Here is a 23,014-nt window from a genome sequence, read left to right as displayed (position 1 = left end):
AATCTGTTGTAAATTAATAAAACTCAAATAAATAAAATAACAAACTGCTGTTCTTTCTAAATGGCAGAGAAAATAGCAAGAAATGGCTGCTTTGTGGTGGAAACTAGTGAACTTGTTCAGTGGTATATAAAAGATTTTGGGTATTTTAAAAACTATCCTACTACAGTCTCCCATCCAACGCCTCAAAATGGATATTTGAGTTGCTGAAAACAATGGGGTATATTTTGGGGTGACACTGGGGGGAAATAGTTGGGCTGGATAGAATCCTGTTGGGCTGGATAAATAACATTGAAAGGATTCCTCGTATGTCTTGTGGCAGTTTTAGTGTTTCCTGTCCACAGGGTCAGTTCTGATCCATCTGAGCTGCAAGTGGGTGCAGAAGGCTTTCCTTGGCCCTCTGCAGGATGGGGTGTAGGCTTCTCCTGTCAAACCCACTGAAGAAATAACCTTCTTGTTTCCCAAAGTGTCCATAAATAAAAGCCTGTCTTCTACAAAATCGCTCGTTAAAAGGAAGAACTCAATCTGCTTCCGGTCATCTGCTTACCTATGTAAGAATTTGCATGGGACAAATATGTACCATGAAAATGATCAATCACTCAGAATACTTGTAAATATATATATATATTTAACTCTGAAATTCTACCTAAACATGAATGTGAAGGTGTAAAGTATGTTGAAATGTCAGAATTTTCCATAACATAGAAAACTTTATTCTGTTTTGTACACCACTGTTCCGTTTGTTTTTCTTTTAGATATATATTTGCATTTGAAAATGACAATGGAATATATATATATTAAAAAAAAAAAAGTCATCTTTAAAATCTTGTAGCCATGCACACTAATTCTTATCTAGGGTAATATATTTAAATAGCATTTAAAAATTGGCTTGCGTGAATGTTAAAAATTGGTAAATTTGTTTTCACTGATGCTTGTGATAACACTATTTTGCTGAAAATTTTGTTTATGGCTTTACTTAAATTTTAATTTGACATGGAGGTGCATTTTTGTTTGTTCTGATGGGTAGAATTGGTCAATTTATGTTGTGGATTACTCTGTGTATTGTAAGGAATTTGCATAGCATTGGCAAAGAGGGATTTCTACTTTGACTAATCCTTGCAGATGTGTGGCTGGTGACTAGAAATTCTTGAGTTTCTCAGTGAAATGTTGTCACTTCCCACAGTTTTCCTCAACTGTTCTGATGAATTTCCAGAGAGATTTCACGGAATTATTTGAGGTAATGCAGTATGAGATACAGTTGTCTGTGCCATACCGTATTTGGGCAATAAAACATCTTTATCTACTCTTGGGCAATAAATTATTACTTTTACTGAAGGTTGTGCATGACAGGAGATTATGTACCTCCTATGAAGGTGTGAAGGTAACGAGGGAGGTAACGACCTGCTCTATCAGTTATACAAACTGGAGTTAACTTTAACCAAGAAATAATGAAGGACTGTCTCCCTACACTCTAGAAATCTACTAAGGTTTGTGCTTCTACTGTCTTAGAAACTCTTTTTGGTAGGCAGATTCCTATTGTAAAACTTGCTTCTTAACTGATTTTGTTTGAAGGAATTAATATGACATATTTGGGGAGGGTGTATGCATATATTCCTGTATTATTTTATTTTATTTTATTTTATTGCATTTGTAATTTATTTTTCCATATGGGAGATAACAGAAAACACCTCTTGAGAGAGTTTTAGGGCATTTTGTGTTTTTTAAATTCTCTGGCTCCTTCTCAGATTTGGCTGATGCTAAAACATCTGTGAGAATTTACTGCAATAAGACTAACTTTCTTTATTGATTTAAAAAATGACAGCAATAAATTTCCTTTAGGTTATATGTCTGTTAAACTTCTTTGGGATTTCAGTAGGATTAGCATCAGAAGAGGAATATTTAAGGAATTTCTGTATCTGCAGTTTATAAACAAGAACTCTGGTCATGAATTTACTATAGGTATATCCCTTTATTTACCCTTAGGAGAAGCTTAGGAGACGTATAATTATCTGTTTAGTTCAGATGAACAGAGTAGATAACACCTGATATAAAGATTTTATTTATTTATTATTTTTTTTTAATACCACTTGTTCTCTAGCTGAATAAGCACCGTCTTTGTTTCTGTATGTGTAAGGCCCTGAACAGATCCTGGAGCTGATAAAGTCGGTGGTCATGAAGTGTAGTTGCACTAAAATCTATAGATGTCAAAGTCCTATTGAAATAGAAGAAAAGTTCCATAACTAAGTGGTTTTTGTGCTTTGCAAATGAATTTCATTGCTGGATTGGAAAGGCAAGCTCCCATGAAGACGAAGGAAAAGAGTTGTTCTCCACAATGAAGACATCTGATTAAGAGCTATTCATCCAAGCTCCCTTTAAGTCAATTGGGAGAAAAGTAAGTCAAAGGTATAAATGAATAATGGGTGCAGGTTGCTTTATGCAGGGAAAATCTTAAATTGTTTTGATTATTTGCATCCTATAACTGTCTCTAACTAGAGGGAGTATAGATTAGTTCCCCTGTGCTAGTCTACATTACAGACTTCAGAAGCTTAGTGAGATGAATCTAGCTTTGCCACACCTATGTTTTTGTAATTTAATATCCTATTGAACTTTGATGTCATATTTGTCTCTACAAATATTTGTTGGTGGATGTTTGATTTTTTTTTTTCTAATCTGACAGGCAACTTTTCAGTTTTTCAGTTCCAGTATTTTTTGTTTTGTTTTGTTTTAAACTGTTCTCTTTGGAATGTAGAAAAAGTGTACAAGCTTAATACTTCCCTGTTTTACTTCCTGAAGAGAATAAAAAACATTTTAGAAAAAAAGGGCTCACAGATTAATCTGTATTGAGTACAGAAAATGAGAGTCCACCTAGGAAGAGAAAAGGAGGGATGATATATAGTTGTTGATGTCATGGTAAAAATGCCATCTAGCATGGCATACACAAAGAGCTCACTGGAGCATTCAGGTATATAGAGCTGTGCTGAATGCCTGCTAGGGGACTAAGTACTGCTGCCTCTGGAATATTTAATACATGCCTTGCATTTTCTCATTTCAGCAGTTCATATGAGCTATATCTAACCCCTAGGGTTTAAAGAGGGGAGGTTCATTCTAACTATCAAGTTTGAAGATTAACAGTCTTTTGAATTAGTGGATATTCCAAATGCCTTTGCCTTTATATGTGTTTTTATTGCTCTATAGTTGAAGTTCCACTTGGTTGCATAAGTGATTAATTTACTTAATCAGCTCTTAGTTCGGTATTCTATATGCAGTGCAAGCAAAATCCGGTTTTCCTTAGTCATTATGTCATTTTTGTTTTATCTTATGGCCATTGTATGTTAAATTTTCTTACTTATATTTTCAAAAACAGCTTTGTTAGGAGATTGATGCCTGTTAACTAGCAATACCCTTTGACAGAAATTCTGTGGAGGGTGGAGGGTTTTGGAGTGATGATTGACTTTTTGTTATATCTTTACCTAATCATCATCGACCTGCTTCACAGTGAGTAGGTCGATGCTGTCGATAAAGAGCTTAGAGGCTAGGCACGTTCATTTAATCCTTTTGCACTTCTAACACTATAACAGGACTAGAAGCCTATTTCATAGGAGCTTGCTCTGCCAGAGTTTTTGACTCCTACTGCTTTGAAGACAAGCCTGGGAAGAACCAAAAAGGGAAGATGACCTCTTTCCCCAGTCCCACTCTTTTCTAGATGATCTTTCTGTTCTGGCAAAACTCAACGTTCATGTTTCACAGAGACCCAGAATAGAGTCAGCCAATGAGACAGCAAGTGGTTTCGCACATCTAAAATGGCATTGTGTGTTTACAGGTCACTGACAGTTCAAAAGCAAATGATCACAAAATTGTAAGAATCTATGCTTTAAACGGTTACATGTAGTATTAGACAGTGGTCAAAGGTTACTACCACCTACCAAATCACAACTGAGAACAGCTTACCCTGTTCATTAAACGCTGAAAAGACAGGGATGAACACAACTTGGTTTTTATTCCATTGATAACCGGGGATGGCAGTGAGCTGCTAAAAGTAGGCATTTTTAAAATCTTCAAGTGCATACTACTTATCTCTGAGTTTTCTAGTGCTTTGCTGAGGAGCTTTGTTGCTTTTGGGTAAATTGCAGTAAGTGAACTAATTTTTAAAAGGATAAATGGATTTGTACCTAAGATCAGTCTTGAAGATACATTTCTCCTTAAGGCTCTGTAGTTTGCAAATAAGTCCTGGAGAAAGGAGAAAGAGATAAGAGTGGACCTTTTGTCTTTATAATCTGAGAAGCTGTGTTTCAGGATCACAGAGTGAACATGGAAGACTTCTCTTTTAATAAAGGCACTTAAACTAATTATTAACTTCCTTCATTTTGATTAAGAGTGAACAGGAGAATTAAAAAGAGTCTGTGTGTGATACCTGAAACTACCTTGCTAATAATTTGTGAATCTTGGTCCTATAGTTATCTTAAAGTCAATTAAAGTTAATTTATTTAATGATATTTCAAAGAATGCTTAATTGTCTGAAGTTTGTCTGATCATATTTGTGTGAATTTGGCAGCCTTACAAAACATTATAACAATGTGATGAAAAGTTTGGCAGACGAGATACGCTCTACCCCAAAAAATAACATTTTGAGTTAAAAGCAACTTTGTATCAAAAATTCTTTCACCACAGAAAAAAATAAAAAAAAAAAATAAAAAGCAGATCATTGGATTGCATGAATTGACATAGCCGTAGCAACATCTCTGAGATGAAGACAATTCTTACTGTAAGAGCTGAGCTTCTTGCCTGACCTAAGGGGAAAAAAAAAATAACACATTTTCACCCATGAAAATTTCATTAGCTGCTATACACCTGAGAGCAACAGCAGTTAAATTGTTTAAAACATAATACAAGTCCTCTTCACCTAGCATCTACTGCCTTTATGTTATCAGCAAACTGTATTGACAAAACATCCTCAAATTTAATAATGTGCAGAATGCCTCAGATAGCCAAGAGGCTTCTTCAGCATCATGGTAACATGAGATGCAATTTGGTTGTTTCCTGCCTCATGCTTTGCTTTAGCTCTCCTCAGATCATCTGCTACCTTACATACATCATTTATGTATTCACAAACACTATGGAGCACTGTGAGACACTTATAAGCTCCTTTATAATGGTGCAAGGGAGTTCTTAAATTAAGAAAATACAGTCATCATTTTGTTTTACCGCTTGCTGCTCCATTTCATAAGTCACTCAGAGTTACAATTTTCAAACTCATACCACCACAATTTCAGGAAAGAGGGAGGAATAGAGAATCTTAATCAAAAGACCTTACAGAATATAATTTGAGATGTTTTTTCTTTATCTTTTCTCCTGAAGGCATTCACTTGTGCTATATAAACACACCCTTCTCCGTGCCAAAGGTTTTTGAAACTTGTACTAACTTCTCTGTTCTCTGATACTTTTTTTTTTTTTTTTTCAAGAAAGCAATCTCTTGCCCATCTCTAAAGAGGGTCTCTTTACATATAGTTATTCATGTGTCAGTCAGAGTCACTGGCACATTATAGGTACCTCACATGTGGTCTATCTATATCCTGTACTAGGAGAAGATTGGGAAGCGGAGGCATTTCAGTTAGCAAATTGAAAACTTTAAATGCATGCTTCTATAATGCATTTTTTTTTTCAATATGAAAGTGATTTCCAAATGCAAATTCAGATTTTATTTATTAAGGACTCAATTCTTGCTGCTGGCAATGGAATTTCCTGTCACTGTGGAAAAAGCCCTCAAGCCACTTATATTTAGGAACCTATAAATATGCTGATGGACACACACATAACATCCTTCACCACTACAAGATAAAATTCCATATTAACAAATGTAAAATATTAAGATACTAGAGTGGCTATTTAAACAGGTTTTTGTACAGCTTTAGGATTTTAATCAGAGACAACCACAGGAATCATGGCTAAGATAAGGTGAAGCATTTGTAATTTATGGTAACACATGTAAACAAAAAACAAATTGCAATTATTAGACACTTTTGTATATGTACGGTACAATATTTTTATTTTTCTGGTATTTTATGCCAAATAAGTTATTTCACTACCAACATCATGTTTCTCATATTGCATCATCTATGACTGCATTTGGCGCACACATACACAACATAACTCAAAGTCAAGTAGTGGAGTTACAACAATTTATGTTTACAAATACGCTCATTTTGTCTGTCTGTAACTGTACTATGTACACATTTATACGGTTGCTTAATACTGCACCCCTGGGCATTTCATGTTTCAGATTGCCAGTTTTATGCATTCAATCTGACAGTCTTGCATTTTCAGGGCATAAGAAAACACTTCCAGGAGATAAGAATCAGTTGACTGCTTTTTCCATTCCCCCATTTGCTTCAAAAAGCAGCCTGGTAGAGCTACTACACATGCTGATGTGTCGTCTGGTCTCCCAAAGTATGTAGAAGGTTTCTGCTGCAAGCTGCTAGTCTCCAGCATAGTGATGTTTCTTTAGTACAAGTTGCTCCTGAGTTGCTGTTGACAGTGATGAAGCCTGTTTGATTGATCTTTTTGAAAAATCAGAAAATACAAAGATGAGTAAAGCCATTGGACATATCTATGTTTTTTTGTTGTTGTTGTTCTTACTTGGGGCTTTCAAATGAAGCCTTGAAAAGACCATTTCCACTTGAAAATTCATTTGTGGTGTATGCTATACTCCTATTCCCTGCAGACTGAGCATTTGAACTCAGCTACCATTGTTATGATAGCTGTGTCCCTCATCTGATTTCTAAAGGTTAGTTTGTGTTATCTTTATCTCTGCAGAGATTTCGTAGGAAGGATCATGACACGGTTCAGTGATCACAGTAGGGTTTTTCCTTCTACAATTTGTAATATTAAAAAATACCAGAAGATTACTGTATAGACTCTATCTATGTCCTTAACTATGTACAAAGAATAGCACAATTATGGTTGTGCATTGGTGTGCAGTGATATGAAACATGAGCAGGATTTGAAAAGGTAGCACTGCCACAAGGAATCTATGAAAAAAATGATGCATATGCATCAGATATAGTGTTCTGGTAATGTCCTGTGGCACTAGTTTTCATCTCTGAATACAATGATTAATTAGCAAATAACTGTGAAAAACTCCGTTAATAATGTCATTTTGTTTGTTCATTGTACTGGGACCTCAAATCATTGAAATACAGTTTGTTAAATACTTACTTCAGTGACGATTACATTTGAGTACTGGGTATTTCCATTGTACCTCCTTAGAACGTTAGATCTTTAAGTGACTAAAATTGCTAATGATTGTTTAAACATATGGCCAGAAAAGTAAGCATTGAGTTTTTTTTTTGTTTGTTTTTTTTCTCCTCGTTCATGAGACTTGCATGGGTGTTGTATGCACTGAAAGCTTAACTGTAGAGAAACTATATTGAAGTATACATGGACTGCAACATCTTGTTGTTGCATTTATATTTAGCATTGGGTTCTCCTTGAATAATTTCCGATGTAGGTTTAAATCCTACAGAATATTTTCAGTCTGTAAGACTTTCATTTAAAAAAGAATGCATAGAAATATTATCGTTGTATGTATACAGAACGTTTCTTGATCTTTGTAGAGACATCTCAAGAGGAGTACAGCTCGAAGAATAGATATGTATATACATAGAAGATGTCCCAGAAAAATTCATTACTGTGGGGTCCTCCAGTCTTCTGGCGTTAGTGAAGAGGACACCAGCTTTTTGCTTCAAGCAGAACAACTGAGTTCTGATTTGGGTCACTGGTGACAGCAACTCTTAACGGGATCCTATCCCAAGCCCATTAAAATCAATGTCGTGGTGTCACAACTTAATTGGAGAACGGATGAGGCTTCTGGTGCCGTACTCCAGTGCCTATGTGGTGTTACGTCTGACAGCTCATCACGATTTTCCTTTTTTCAACTCTGTAAGTGCAAAACAGAATAAGCTTGCTACAGTATGTGTTAACAAGCCTAATGTTCTTAAGTTAGTTATTTCACTGCAGTGTGATCCTCTCTATATTTAGAAATCTTTAATGACTGTTACCATCTTTGGGTATTTCTGTAATCAGAATAATTTGATAAGCTTTAGTGTCATTCTGCCAGTTTGTTTTGTGTGCACATGACATGAGTAACTTCACGACTTATTTTTGAGAGGTAGGGTAGTAGTGGTAATGTAATTGTCTTCCTGTGCAGACATTGTCAGTGCCTTTAGTGTGGGCAGCAGTTAGAGCTGGGAGCAGCCACTTTTAAGAAGAACAGTTTGTGAGAGAGAAAACTTAAGAATTCCTATGCAATTTGTCAAGAGGAGCAAAAGCAGTATTTTGCTTTTAGGTCATGAATATCCTGATCCTTCCTTCCACAGAACAGGCTGGTAGGTGACCAAATTACAGGCTGCTGGATGCTTGGTTACTACCCACTTGGTGTCCCTGGGCTTGTTTTGACCAGCTGGGTTTGTTCTGTATGAGGCTGATGGGCAGCGTGGAGCACTAGGAGTGAGCTTATTACTGCATCTCAGCTTGATACGAAAAATTAGGCTTTGTAGACTTGTCTTCAACCCCACCGGGAGCTCTGTTGAGAGGATGCGGTTCTGGTTTCCTTTTACACTTTAGTTTTTCCTTTCTTGTCATTGGCATGGTTTTTAAATTGTTCTGTGCCCTTTCTTTTTCCTCAGGAGGAGACGCTGTGCTGTCTTTTACTCCTATATTGATTATTCCATAAAGTCTTCCCCATGAGTATACGGGCTTAAATCCAGACACTCGGGTTGAAGATAATGTGTTTTTTTGTTCTAGCTTATTGATAGTAACAGTTTACAGCATATATTTTAGGTACTCATGGAAAAAAAATAAAAACACTAAAAAAATACATTGCTAAAAACTATTCTGACAGTAAGGCATTACCAGGGAAGAGCTGGATGAAGTTAGGCAGTCACTGGAGAATTGATTCTACTCCTATTAGCTGAATATTGTGCTTTAGAGTAGATGTCAGAAAGGGAAGGATGTATATTCACGTGGTCCTGAAGCAGAGAGTATGACAGTCTAATGACTGTGTATATGAGCAACATTTTAGTGGATAATATTATTAGCACCATATGCAATAGCATGTAATTGTAGCTGATCCTGTGTTTGTGTGATTTACTTCATGTTTTACCATGGCGAGATTTGGCCTGCTGGGGCTGCAGTTTTCTGTGGTGGTAGATCTGAACTAAAGGTACCTTACTTCAAAAAGGTGGTGCTCTTCTCCCTTCCCCAGCCTGCGGCACAGGCTGAGCTGGATCTGCAGACAATCCAAAAAGAAAACATGGTTAAATTTTCTCTGGGTCAGCAGCCTGATCTGACTGACCACAGGCTTGCTAGATCTGACACAGTGGAGATGGCTGTACAGACATGGGTGGCCACTGCAGGGAAAGTCTCCTTTTGGCAGTCCACAGTGAGACTGGATTAAGTGTAGAATGAAACTTCTCTCTGTTTGTTATTAAACAAACCCTGCAAATAATTAGATCTCAGTGTAACAATTACTATCTCTATTAGTAATTCTAAAATTAGTATTCTGTAAGCATAAGCTATTTTTGTGTACCCATGTGTCTCTTTCTGTGGTTCTACATTAATGATATAAAACCTTAACTGATAGTGACTGTGGATATCTATATAAACAGCTGTAAATCTACACCATACCTATATGTTTCTGTTGATTGAGGTAAGGATAAGGTTTCAAGATTGATAATAAAACTGTATAGCTATGAAATTTGTCCTATACAGAGAATCCAAGTAAGCATGACTTTTAAAAACTAAAAATAAAAATCTGGTGTATGCACAAGTCTAAAAATGATCTTAGGGACTTTTGCTCTCTTGGACTAAAGGGGACTATAATTCTGCCAGTATTATTTTGCATATTCCACTTTTCATTGTAGGTGTATGTAGATTTCTGCAATCTGTTATGGCTTAATAGTGAAACAAAAATATTGAAATATTATTTTTTTCAACAACTTTCTTGCTACATTAAGAATATTTAATTTGCCTGTTTTGTTCTTCAGACTGCCCGAAGAGCAATGTAAAGAGTATTATACGTTTGGAAGAGTATTATATGTTCAGATGATCCTTAACCACTTCTAATTGGATCTGAATGTTAATTAGTATTGCATATTTATAGGTTGATGTATTAGCAAAGAGGAGTGTGATACATCATTTTCCACCTCTAGTTTTACAGCAGGTTTGATGTGTGTAAATATGCTGCCTTTTGTGTTATTTTTATTTTTTGTGGGATTGTTTCAAAGCATTCACTCCACAGAGTATACTACAGTATTTGAGGTAAATAATTTCTTGGGGAAGTGCCCATCAGAGTTGGTGTTAAGCCAAGTGGAAATGTAAGGTGGAGAGGCTGCAGCAAGGTCATAGCTACTATACAGCTGCACTTTTGAATTACTGAGGGGCATATGATTGCTTTCATTAAGAAGCACCATCAAAAAGTCCATTCCTGTTCCAGAAAGCTTGCTTAATTATATGGTGTCTCTTTCTTGAAGACTCATACTGAGTTCCCTTTTGTAGCCTGTTGCCACAGGCTACATATAGGTATATAGGTATATAGGTATATAGTTGTATACTTTCTCTTCTCAACTAAATTTGCTGCTAAAAATTAAGAAAAAATCTTCCTGCTTCTGTCCCATTATAAATTGAAATTAACCAGTATAATTTCTGACAATCCTATTTGAGCAGTTTTGTATGTGCTTTTATACTTTGAGATACACACTAGTCCAGCCAATCTTACACACAAATTTTGATTTTGTATTTCTCCTTACATTTCCCCATAAAGTTTTGGAGTGCTTTCAACTAACCATAGAATTTTCTTTTTAAAAAATGTATTTGTCATGGCTTGCATTAGATTTTTTTTCAATTTTTCTGTTTGATGCTGCTTTGTAAGCCACAATGATTGTATACAGATAAGAACACTGGGAACAGGCCTAAAGGAGGTTATTTTGTGGGGTCTAATTACCCATCCTGGCTCTGGAGTGCACACTCATGTATCTGAAATTTTATCTAGTCAGAAACCATAACTCTTACACTAAGTATGGCCTCAAATTTGCAGCTTTTATGAGCTGATTACAAGCAGAAAAGAAAGGAAGAAAGAAAGGAAGGAAGAAAGAAAGAAAATGCAAGGCAAATTTCTGTATGTGCTAGAAGTAGAGATTCCCCTAAGTCAGTCACAGGAACCTACAAACCCACAAACAGTTTTCAGGAAGTTTTTGTCATTAGTGTGAGGTTACAATGTATTGTACAGTGGTGGAATAAAATCCTTGGAGACAAATAGTGAACTTTGGAAAGAGGTATAGTACATATTGGCAATTGCCAGAAAGAGCAGAAGGTCTGACTAACAGATCAATGGGATTGAAAGGTGTTATTGAAAGGTATAGGCTTTATTCTCTGTGTCTGTCTCCCTTAAAACCACTTGCTGGTAGTTGTTCAAACCTGTTGATTGGAAATTTAGTATTGAATTTAATTTTTGCTCTTTCACATATTTTGTCAAAAATGATATGTTAACTCTGTAAACATTAACTAGTAGGATATATCTGAATGTATTTCCTCTGATAAAACTTCTACTAGCATTAAAATGCAGAGAACTAGCTTTCTAAAATTTAATTTATTGATAAAACCTTGTAGACTAGTTCTACAAAGAATTTTTTTTTTTCTTTTTTTCTTTTTTTTTTTTTTATTGAGAGTGGTTTGGATTCTGAATACTCTGTCCTGTCACCTCTTGGAGTTTGGGGTAAATGTTAATCCCAGATGCTTAACCATAGTTGCCAACAATTAAAACTTCAGGTGCAAGCACAGAGGGTATTTTAAAATACATCACTGCATAACAGAGTACCACTGCAACTGTGGCAGGGCAAGCTTTGGTTAGCAGTGTGTTAGTCATTTCTCAGTGCTCTAGAACTTTCTTCACTAAGAATTGTGTTCTCTAAGAAGCTCAGAAGAGTTGAGTTTACCTCTGTGCTGGAGAAAGACTTTCCAGAAAGCTGCCTGGTCTACTTGTTGCCTCTTGTAGAAGCAGTGTTCTCTTTCAGTATTAAGGGATTTAACCAAAGGTTTTCAATTTCTTGACTCTGTGGAGGGTGAGCAAGAAGAATCTTCACAACCTGCACTACCTTGGTGTGACATCATGAAGCTTTTTCCCAGCCCTGTCCCTATTCAGATTGAAATCGAGCAGAGCTGAGTAGTTGTAGGAGATTTGATTGTTGGCTGTAACTGGATATTGCAACCCGTTACAAGTAGGATATAATAATTATTGTCTGTAACTTGATCTGTATCCGGTGGGAGAGCATAGAGAGACCAAGGTTTCCTTTAATGTTTAGTCTGTAAATGCATTTATTTGAAGAAAATATTTGATATATTGAAGAAAACCGAGGTAACCTCTTGAGTTCAAGAATAGAGTGCTGGACTATGTGATGTTTTTCTTATAATAATTTAAATAAGGATACACTGAAGGCTTAGTTAATAAAATGTATGTTTCTTTTACTATATGTTATAACTTGTTTTATACGTTATATGAATTTTGCTGATAAGTATATCCTGCTTTGGATTTGGGGAAATTTCTGTTTGGGGATTCTCACTAAACCCAGGTTAGACCCATTTTCCATACATCTCAAGACATCTTCTCATATGGAGCACTGGTTTGGCTCTCACACTACTCTTCTGTGACTGTATGTAATGACCACCTGATTCAAATAAATACTATGATTTTTTCTTTTAAACAAAGGGCACTCAGTAGCCATTTGCTACAAAGACTACTTTAGATAGAAAGAAAAGATTACACTATTATTTTTTTTTTTCTGTTTAAGAACAGAATATGTAAAGCAAGAGCAGAGGGAATCATTCAGCTATTTCCCATGCAGGAGGAAAGCAGTTTAGGATTTTTTTTCTCTCTCTTTTCCATTCCTTGACTGAAAAAAAAGCCAGCCAATGTTAGAGAACCTTCTGTAATTTCTGTACACAAATATTTATGGCTGTTGGCACTTTTCTTAATAAATCACACACCTGAAGTAAATAACTATTTAACTTAGTCAAACCCCCTGTGGTGGAAAAGGAAACCTGAGACAATTATTCTGTTTAACCATATGAACTGATTGTTTTATCATTAAACCAAACTTTATATCTCTTTTGGAGAAAGCATATATTATTAGAACAGTAGAAACTGAAAAGTCTGCTTTCCAAACTGTTCTAATGAATTCAGTTCATGTTTTCCGTGAAAAGCTTCAGTCATTGAGACACTGCTATGTACACAAATGTAGTAAAATACTACACTATTTTATTTTCAGTGTCGCAAGATTTGGACCATGAATGTGAAAATACACATACATATGCACACAAACACAGAAACAGACTGATCGCACAGTAAGAATATTAGGATGCATGCCACGCATTCTTTGATAACTGCTGGCACACAGCTTCAGCACATGAATTTGAGTTCCTAAAACCACCTGGTAGGTTGAGTTGAAAAACCTTTTGAAAAATACATCAAAAAGTTGCTATGGCACTGCAGGGGATACTTATGCATAGAATAAAAGAACTAGTGTAGTGTTCTGTTCAGCAATTCTTCACCAACAAACAGTTCTGAATTCTAAAAGTATTTTGACATTTCTATGTTAAAACACTACTTAGTGTTGTTTAGTGTTAGCATTTTGGTGTATCTTTTTAAAGTATAATCAAAGTCAAGCACTTAGTATAGATTTTTTTCCTTTTTCTTCTGCTTCTTTAAAAATATCATGTGAAAAGTTTTAGGTAAATTCTCCGGTTCCACTCCCGGAAGGCAGTGTGATCAAAAGGCACTGTGCATGCTTCTGAAACGTATTCATCTTCTGCAGTCTTTAACAGAATTATGATTATTTTGTAGGGAAACTCCATATAGTAAAGCTGTTTCAAGACTGAAAGGAACAGAATTACATGGCTGTTTCATGGGACTGTGTATTTCTGTCACTGACTGTAGATAGACTTTGTGTAAGTCCAGTTTGACGCTGGCATGAGGAAGAACTATGGGATTTGGATGTGGCCTATCTGGTAGCCCAGATTATTTGCACTGGAATTGTAAAAAAATAATAATAATAATAATAAAAAAAATGTCAGTTGTTGTTTCTGTGCTTCATTGATAGCTGCAGAAAGTATAGTATTATTGAGGGTTTACATTGTTCTATGTCTGTGCAAATTGCTGGTTTTGCTTCTACTCTGGCATACCTAATTTTTTTGGAGGTTACATTTGACTCAAAATTGAAAATATAAATACAAAAAAAAAAAGTTAAAAAAAAATCAAATCTGATTGAAATGTCTTTTTTGAACATAAATAACATGATAATCAGGTAATTTGAAACTGCCTAGTAACAAAGGCAGATATGTTCTATAATATTATGAGATCATATCTGTATTCCAAGCTGTCATTTATGTCAATGTTTCAGTCCTTTCTTAAAGTAAATCAGTATAATGTACGGACTCATCCAAGAACCATCACAATATTCTTGATGCATGAAACGACTTCTGTGAACAATGGGAACACTGTGTGATATGGCCATGTAGCAGACAGGAAAATAGAGAGGAGCTGAGACCACCTAGTGAAATCCCACTAGCCTCATTCTTCCAAAAATTAATAAACATTACAAATAATACATTTTGGCATAATGCTTACTTTTTTGAAGAAGTCAAATGCATTTTTTTATTATATATCAGCTGCTGATTGTTTATAGAAGACAATTTTATTGGACATTTTAAGCAAGAATCATAAAATTTCAGCGTCAGATAGTATACTGTTCTTAACCTTACTGTTCTTAACCTTAGGGTTAGTAGTTCCAGCATGTTTTCAAAAGGGATGGTGAAAAGGAAATTTTGTAAAAAGGGAAGCATTTTTTATGAAAGACTTCTTGAAACACTTTTCCCCCAATAGACTTTTTCAATTTCTGTTCTTTTCTGCTAATGTACCAGGCTAGGTATGCGTTATCTCAGGTTCCAAGTGTAGTATCTTCTTTTAAATTTTCTTGAACTGCTGAGTGCACAGTTTGAACATGTAAAGTATTGTCACCACAGAGCTGGCTTTTTAGATCTTACTTCATTTGGTTCTCTCTTTTCCAGTTTTTCATCACGGTATTTAGTAATGTTGGAATCAGAAAAAAAAAAAAAAAAAAGTGTATTTGCAGAATTACTTTCATGCTCCAGGTCAAAATAATATCACATGCTGGTGTTACACAGTTTACAGAACTCTGTTTTATCGATGCTGTTATCTTTGTCAACTGATCTATATGTCCATCAAACAGGCTGTTTGGCGAGACCTGTTTTCCAGATGAGTCCATAGTGTTCATCATGTTGCATTCTTTACTTGCTATTTCTCTGCGTGTTCGAGTGAACTTGAAATCCGTAATCAGGTGAAATTATGCTTCTTGTTAATCAGAAGAGAATCTAGGACCTAAAGCTTTTTCTAATTAAGTAGCCAACATCACACAACTACCTCATTATTTAGAGTATCTATCCACTTGCATGATTTAACTGTCTCTTAAAATGATGCCAAATTCAGTTGAATGATGGTCTGAAATTTGAGAGAGATGTTTTCAAACCTTTGTTTAAGGGGTTCTCAGACCAAAGTTTTGAGTGTGGAATCCATTGTAGATATAAGTAAAGCAATCATCCGAAGTTCGGTGAGCTAATAATTGTTAATAGGGACACTAATGTGAAGACTGTAGGGCAACAATTAGTGCCTCTGACAGCTGTCATATGGAAGTATCATCAGTTGTAAAGGACACTTGCATGTTCCTCCAGTAATGACAGCAGGCTTTCTATGGTTCCTGGCATCTCTCCTCCTCCTTGCAAGAAAATTTATGAGGATTATTAAAGAAAATAATTTGTGGTTGTGTATATTTATTTTTTAGTAGAGAGAATAATAGATTCTATCAGGATGAATGCAATCAACCTAAAGTTACTGCACCACTTTACATCCTTTCAAGTGTGGTGTACGAGTAAAGAATGAATATTAATATTTACATGTGTAAACCAAACTGTCATCTTGATATGAATTATTGGTATAACCTGCTATTAACAAGATGTTTCACACAAGTTGCAATGACATTATTTCTGCTTCCTTGCTGGCATCTGGAAAATTTTAGGACTGTGATTATTATGTTTGTATTATATTTACATACTCTTTATTGATCCACATGAGGCACTACTGGCTCGTATTTTCAGTCCCTCCTGACACAGTTTCTTACAGCTGACAGCAAGGCATGGTGCCTAGAAACGTAAAAGAAATCATTACGACATGTAAGTTTATGCACTAACCTTGTAGTCTAGGTCATTCTGCTCATCATCTTGTCACACCAGTCCTCCTACTGGAGCACCCTGCAAAGGGATTGAAGTCAGCATAATTTCCTCTTCACAAGGCAAGAGTTGTACTGAACAGCAAATGTCTTCACAGAGCATAGCTTTTCATGGAGCATGATCATTTGCAGTTGTTCCCATTAAGTTATCTTATTTTCTACTTTCAGTTTTATATCAGAACAGCCATGTAATTGATCAGATCTGTGTGGTGATGTTCTAGTGGTGTTTGGATCAAAATACAGATTTCCTGAGTAAAATGAGACTCTCAGGTCTGAAGGTGATGCTTTGATATCTTCTACATGACAATTGTACTGACAACAGCATTACCATTAACTCTCTAACTGCTAGTGCAGAGTTTAAGATGCATCATCTTCTGTGACTTTCTTTAAAGTCACATATTTATTTGTTCAAATTATTTCAAGATGCTGCAAGTAAACAATGGCTTTTTAAATTCTAGTAAGTTAATTAAATAAAACAGAAAATCTGAAACCTCCACAGGACTGATAAACAATGAAAGTGCTATTTCTAGACAGGCATCACATAGCCTTCACTTAAAAATCTCTGTGCATACTTTTAAATTGAAATTGAATGCAATTTCTTTTTAAAGACAGAAAATTAAATATAATAATCTAAAAAAAATAAATTAGAAATCAGCTTTAATCATTCTTTCAAAAGAAACAAGAATGCATTCTCTTATACATAGACTGTACTATTGTTCTGTCCTATTTCAACCCACATGGCCAGAGAGAAAGAGAGTGCACGATCAGAGTTTCATAAAAAGGTAAAGCTCAAATTTTCTTCAGTCTCTCTCCTTTTAATGCTCTTCAGGATTGAATCCATTAGGAGCCAAACAAAGCACATCTGTGTTGTTCTCCCTACTGACCATCAGCATAGAGTACATTCAAATATTGCAGCCAGAAGGCGCTTTACAAAAACAGCTTTCAAGATGTGCTCTTGAAATGCATTTGTGTACTCATTATGCAGTGCTATCTTTTGTCAGTGGGGAGTTCTGTAAATAAAGCACCAAGGTCTAATATTGCAGTAGCTGACAGCAGTAAAGTAAACTAGAACAGAATAATCTTTTTTTTTTTTTTTTAGGCAACTTCCTAGTTTACAACTGTGACCAGTGTAAAAAAAAAAAAAAAAAAAAAGTATAGAAGTCTTTTGCTATTTTGCAAAACCTTGGGATATTTAAAGAGGTTCTGCAGGAGGAAGCACAGTAGTTTGTTGTCAAACTTTTTATGTATATAATCTTCTGCTTTAACTACCCTATGTTTGACCTATTTGAGTAAAACAATTATTTTGCATCAGTATATGCAGTTGGAAAGAGTACAGATGCATGGAATTTACAGTCCTTTCTGTTCCCAAACACGAAAGAATTGTTAATCCCACAGTCCCAGTCCCACTGTGAGGTTGGTATAAATGAGTTTTGTAATTCAGATTCTCCGGGTGAAGAAAACAAAATGGGTGCTTGAATATTTTGGTGACATTCAAGGGACTCTTAGTGAAAGTTTGGGGTTTAAGCAGTCTACTAGACTATCCTTGCTTTTGAAACATGGTCTTCTGGCATCAAAAGCAATGGTTGCCATTTATAAAATTATTATTGAAGTATCATGGTTTTATTCCAAATACAAAGAAAAATAAATAAATAAATGAAAAAACTTAGTACAGGTGCATATATTTGTTTTAACTACTGCTTTGAAAATGAATTTTGAAGGTTGGCTGTTACATTCCAGTATTGTTGGATGACATCCTAAGAAAGAAAGTGTTGTTATTTCTATTTCTAAAACAGTAACATGCAATAAGCACAGAGCATGAAATAACGCTACATTTTCAGAATATTGAAACACTTTAAAACAAACAAACACACAAACAAAACAAGTGTAGTGCTGTACTTTGGCTTTTCAGAGAAATGCTTGCGTAAAAGTACTCACCTTTTAAACATCTAGTTTAAGAAGGAAACACTGTGATGAGATGAACTTCTTTTGTACAGGCAGTGTTCATTAGAGATCTTACAAAGGTGGACTGCTTCTACTGCATTCACATGAGTGAATCTAACAGGACGGGAATATCCCCTTAGCTTTTCAGTGCTGCTACCCTATTTTTATACTCAATAAATGTGCTTTTACTGAACCTAACAATAATATGTACTGGAGGCTGTCTTACAACTGGGCATTGAACTTCACTTTTTCAAACCTTTGTTGGTGGGACACTGGTTTCTGGATTGCTATTCTGTTAGCATGATGAACTAATTGACCTAGCAGGACTCCCTGTGGAATTGCAGCTTCTGCTTAGATCATCAGGAGTACAATTTGTTGTTTCATTTCCTCTTCGAGTCCCATCAGGGAAATTGAATTGTGAAAAGACTACCTACTGGGAGCATTCAGTCCTTATGACTGAATAAGTAACTTTATTTATTTATTTTTTTGGTACTGTCTTAATTAACAACAAAAAAGAGACTTTGTTATGAGGGAGTCTGCTGTGATTCTGATACAGATGACTAACCACAGTTATAGAAGCACTTGATCCACATGGCCTCCTGGAGGCTGGGGGCCCTGTGCAGGTGCAAAGTTAACACAAAGCTTCAACAAGCTCTAAGTGCTTCATTCAGGAGAACTTGTCAAGTGTTACTAGACCATCACCAAGCCTGAAGTCCGCAGGTATTAGCTGTTTAGCAAAAACATTCCAGGGTGAGAGGTCTGGCTTGTCTAGACTTTTAATTAGTAACGTTAATTAATGTTAATTGCTTAGAGCTGTTTGTACTTATCTGTGAAAGTAGACAGGTCTTCGGATTTTCAGTGCCATGACATCGTAAAATAGTGATGTGATTTTAGGATTAAAAACGGTGCCTGGAGCTTTTTATTAGCAGGAAACACGTGTAGTTCTCTTATTTATCATATTCCTTGGCAATATTCAGATAAAATATGCTGAAAATAAATCTGTTTAAATTTTAATCTTACATTACTAGACTTATTTTTCCCCAGCCTTTTGAAGTTCCCTTTTGTGTACAGGTAAAAAGGAGTGAATATGGTAGCTGTTCACTAAAAGGAACCATTTCCATGTTTTTCTTAAGGAAACAGGTAAATAAGTTCTCTTTTTTGAAAGTTTAATGCTGACAAGCTTTCTCAGGATACCACAATACAAAATAAAAGGTCGAGGAAAAATAATAATGCAGGAAGCTCTCTCGTGGTGGGGAAGCAGTTTCTTCAGTGTAAATGTTCTCAGTATTCTCAGTTGTAAAATTTAGTATTTTTAAATAATAATAAGTTTGAAATTATAGCTGTAGGCTATAGCTGCTTAAGGCCCAGTAAAGATGGCTTTAGAGAAGCTTTTACAAATCTATCTTCACAATAAAATGAAAGTCACAGGGAGGATTCAAATTTTATGTTCACTCAAAACATGCTTGTATTGCTAAACTGTATTTTCATTCATATGAACTAAAATGATTTTACAGTGTTGTGTGGTTTGGAATTCAGTATGTAACTGTAATTCAGTATATAACAAGATACCCCCTGCAGCTCATTGAAGGAAAGCTCTTCCTTCATAGAAGAAGACAGAACCTACCTCAAAAAAATAAAGACAGCAGCAGCCATCTTATTTTTTTATTATTATTTTATTTTATTTTATTTTATTTTATTTTTGCTTCTGTGTCTGAATTTGGTCTTTGCTAATGTTACATTAAGTTCAGAAGTGAAATAACACTTTCATTTTGGTCAGAAAACTATAAAGCAGAGGTGGCATCAATAAACTCCCATACCTTTCACTATTTACTCTCCCTATGCAATTTTGTAGTCTTTCCACATGATTTCTGAATGTCAGTTGTGAACAAACGCACGCACACAAAAATACTGAAATACCTCCTGAGGACACTAACTTGTCCATTGCCATAAGGGTGAAGTGTAGCATACCAAGAGCTGTGCTGGGGAAAGGAGCAGGTGAATGGGGCAATGCAGCACCATGGGTCCAGGAGAGCTGAGATGGTGGGCAAGGCTGCCCTCATCTTCACTTCTAGAAGGGTCCTATTTTTTGAATACTCCTGGAGAAGAGAAAATACAACTATCTTCAAAGGCAAAGAGATTAGCTTCTGGAGTATGTTTTTATTTTGCCACGCATATTGGTCATGACTAAAAATCAAATGTGTTTATTTGGATGTTATAGCTTAAGGGAATACCATTAACAGAAATTTGTAGATAGTATTCTGTTGGTTTCATGCTAATTCTCTTTCCTTTGAATTCTTGTGTTTCGTCCATAAGATATGCAGATACTTCAAAGCAGAGATATATCAGAAAATTTCTTTGGTTGAAAAGGCTGGAAAGCTGCTTGTAGTGCAGAAGACAAGATAATTTTCTAGAGTTTAATTAGCAATGGCTGTTGTATATGGTGTTTTTGTTTGTTTTTGTTGTTTTGTTTTGTTTTTTATTATTGCTTACGTTTGCAAATGAGTGTGTCTATGCTGCTCTGTTTCTGTGCCTCCACCCTCCAACAATGCAGTGCACAGCTTTCAGTGCTGCACTGGTTCCTCTGTATTTGGAGCATTTGGCTAAATGTATTTTCATTCCAATTTGTGGTATATATGAGGATCTGTGAATACAACCCACTGGAAATTATTCTTTTCAAAAGATGCAAACATCTGAAGAAGTTAATATTTGGTCATACTGAAAGAGTTCTCTGCTTTATTTTCATGGAATTATACGTGTACCATTAATCATGTTTTTTACTTAAAAACATTTTACTAGCTTTTTTTTTTTTTTAATGTTTGCATGGAAATTACATAAAATATGCCATTTCTTTGGCTTCCATATAAGGTATAGACCTTTCAGAGATTATGCTTATAGAAAATTATACTGATAACTGCAATCTTACTGTAACCAGTAGACCTCTGGTTTTAGGAAATTGGCCTCACTTCTGTTAATATTATCAGGGTTTTCCACTCTTATAAATTGGTACCTCACTGTCATTACCGTTTCATGAAGTGTACAAGCTAAGTCCTCTGTTGATCAACTGATTCAATGTGTTCTAAGACATTAATTTTAGGCAAGTTGAGTGAGCATTTCTAGAAGTCTATTTACAGATCTGTCCTAAACTGATCAGTTTGAAAATTTATATTGAATAATAATTTATATCAAATAATTTCCTTTTTCATTTTATGAAGATTGGTAATCTTCATTCACGAAGATTACCTGCTATACTCTTTGCAGAGGATATTGTGTGTGTCTGTGTGTATACAGAGATATATAAATATGTGTATATAAAAATATGTACACACGGTTTTTAACATGTGGAGGAAGACTTTTGCCTATATTAAGTTCTTTATCAGTTTTATAAAAAGATTCATTATCTCTAGGTTCTGTACTGCCAAATAAAAGTAATGATCACAGTTTCCATGTAAATAGATTAGCAATCCAAAATACCCCCATGAGATCTTCAGTTCCTCAGGCTCAGGCCACTGGAGAACCATTAGACGTTTGAATGAAGAACGTTGTCTTTAAAGCATAGTAACTTATCCTTGATCCTGGATGCTCCTGGCATGACTGATCTTGGTAAAATTAAGGGAACCCATCATGTTGCTTAGAGTTACCTTGGCTGTGCCTCTGTCCCAAGTAGTTGTGTTCTAAATATATCTGTGTGTGCTGGAAAATCCTAACTGAGATTGAGAATCTGGCTAGCAGTGCTGCAATGTTTCTAATTAAGATCTTGTATGCCACTTCTATGATACCCTCATTGAGCCATAGAGACTTCCCTTTCTGTTAATTAGTTCAGTTCACGCTGCATCCAGTATGGTTGGGTTATACAGGCATGCAAAATAACAATAATAATAATAATAAAATAGAATAAATCTTAAACGTAGGACATTTTGATAAGCATTAATATTGTTGCATATATGTTGGCATTTTCCAAAATATTGTTGTTGCTGTTAGTTTTTGTTTTGCATGCCTCAGAAGAACTCTGCTGCTGAAGTTCTGATATAATTGTTTTTTAATTTATGCCAGGTATTTTCAGGCGCCAGGATAAGAGGAGAGTAAAACATTACAAAAGAAAAGTAAAGACAAATACTTGCTATTGTATAAGAACAGACATTAATATAAATAATGCTATTAAGAAATCCAGTATACTTATGCATGCAGGAGATTTTGTTGCCAAAGAATTTCATATTCAATTTTCATTTTCTTTTTCTCTTACATCAGATATTTTGATCAAAGCAGGCAGCTTGCCACATAGCTTTTTATCTTATAACAGCAAAAAATAATGTAAAATGTGAAGTAATTAAATTTGAAGTACTCATGATGAGGTGAAGAACCATATTCAAGAAGTGCTGGGAAGTGAATTATGTATGTGTGTTCATGGGATATTTGCACTGCCTTCTGTGGCAGGTATTTGTGTTTCTCTAAGGTCAATGTTAGTAATAATGAACGTTGCCAACTCTTTTTTTGATTTAGATGTTTAATGTTTCCTTTATTTTTATAGCAGCATTGTTGTGGATTGCTATGCTGATCATTTGAAAAAGACGTTAAATGAGAAGTTCCTTTACAATGTATAGAAAAGTGTATTAGAAGTTGCAGCCTCCTTTTTTATAAATAGTCTTGTTAAGGCAATTTTTACAGTCCTCACAAACTCATCTGTAAAATAGGATTGCCTTCCTGCTAAAAGAATGCTACGATGTAACTTT

The 23,014-nt window shown here is 35.2% G+C and overlaps 1 protein-coding gene and 1 long non-coding RNA gene across 16 annotated transcripts in view; one reads left to right on the top strand and one right to left on the bottom strand.

The window, feature by feature from the left end:
- SLIT2 (slit guidance ligand 2) overlaps positions 1 to 23,014 on the top strand; it is a 256,661-nt gene that overhangs the window by 85,028 nt on the left and 148,619 nt on the right. The window lies entirely within an intron of this gene.
- LOC118165633 lies at positions 15,648 to 18,423 on the bottom strand. The gene is made up of 3 exons (XR_004750148.1): positions 18,282 to 18,423; positions 16,173 to 16,260; positions 15,648 to 15,836 (listed from the first exon to the last, which is right to left on the bottom strand). It is a non-coding gene; the product is annotated as an uncharacterized LOC118165633 (long non-coding RNA).

Source organism: Oxyura jamaicensis, chromosome 4 (genome assembly GCF_011077185.1).
Source record: "Oxyura jamaicensis isolate SHBP4307 breed ruddy duck chromosome 4, BPBGC_Ojam_1.0, whole genome shotgun sequence".
NCBI classification, from domain to species: domain Eukaryota; kingdom Metazoa; phylum Chordata; class Aves; order Anseriformes; family Anatidae; genus Oxyura; species Oxyura jamaicensis.
The sequence above is the reverse complement of the archived record's forward strand: the minus strand, read 5'-3'. Positions and strand labels throughout refer to the sequence as shown.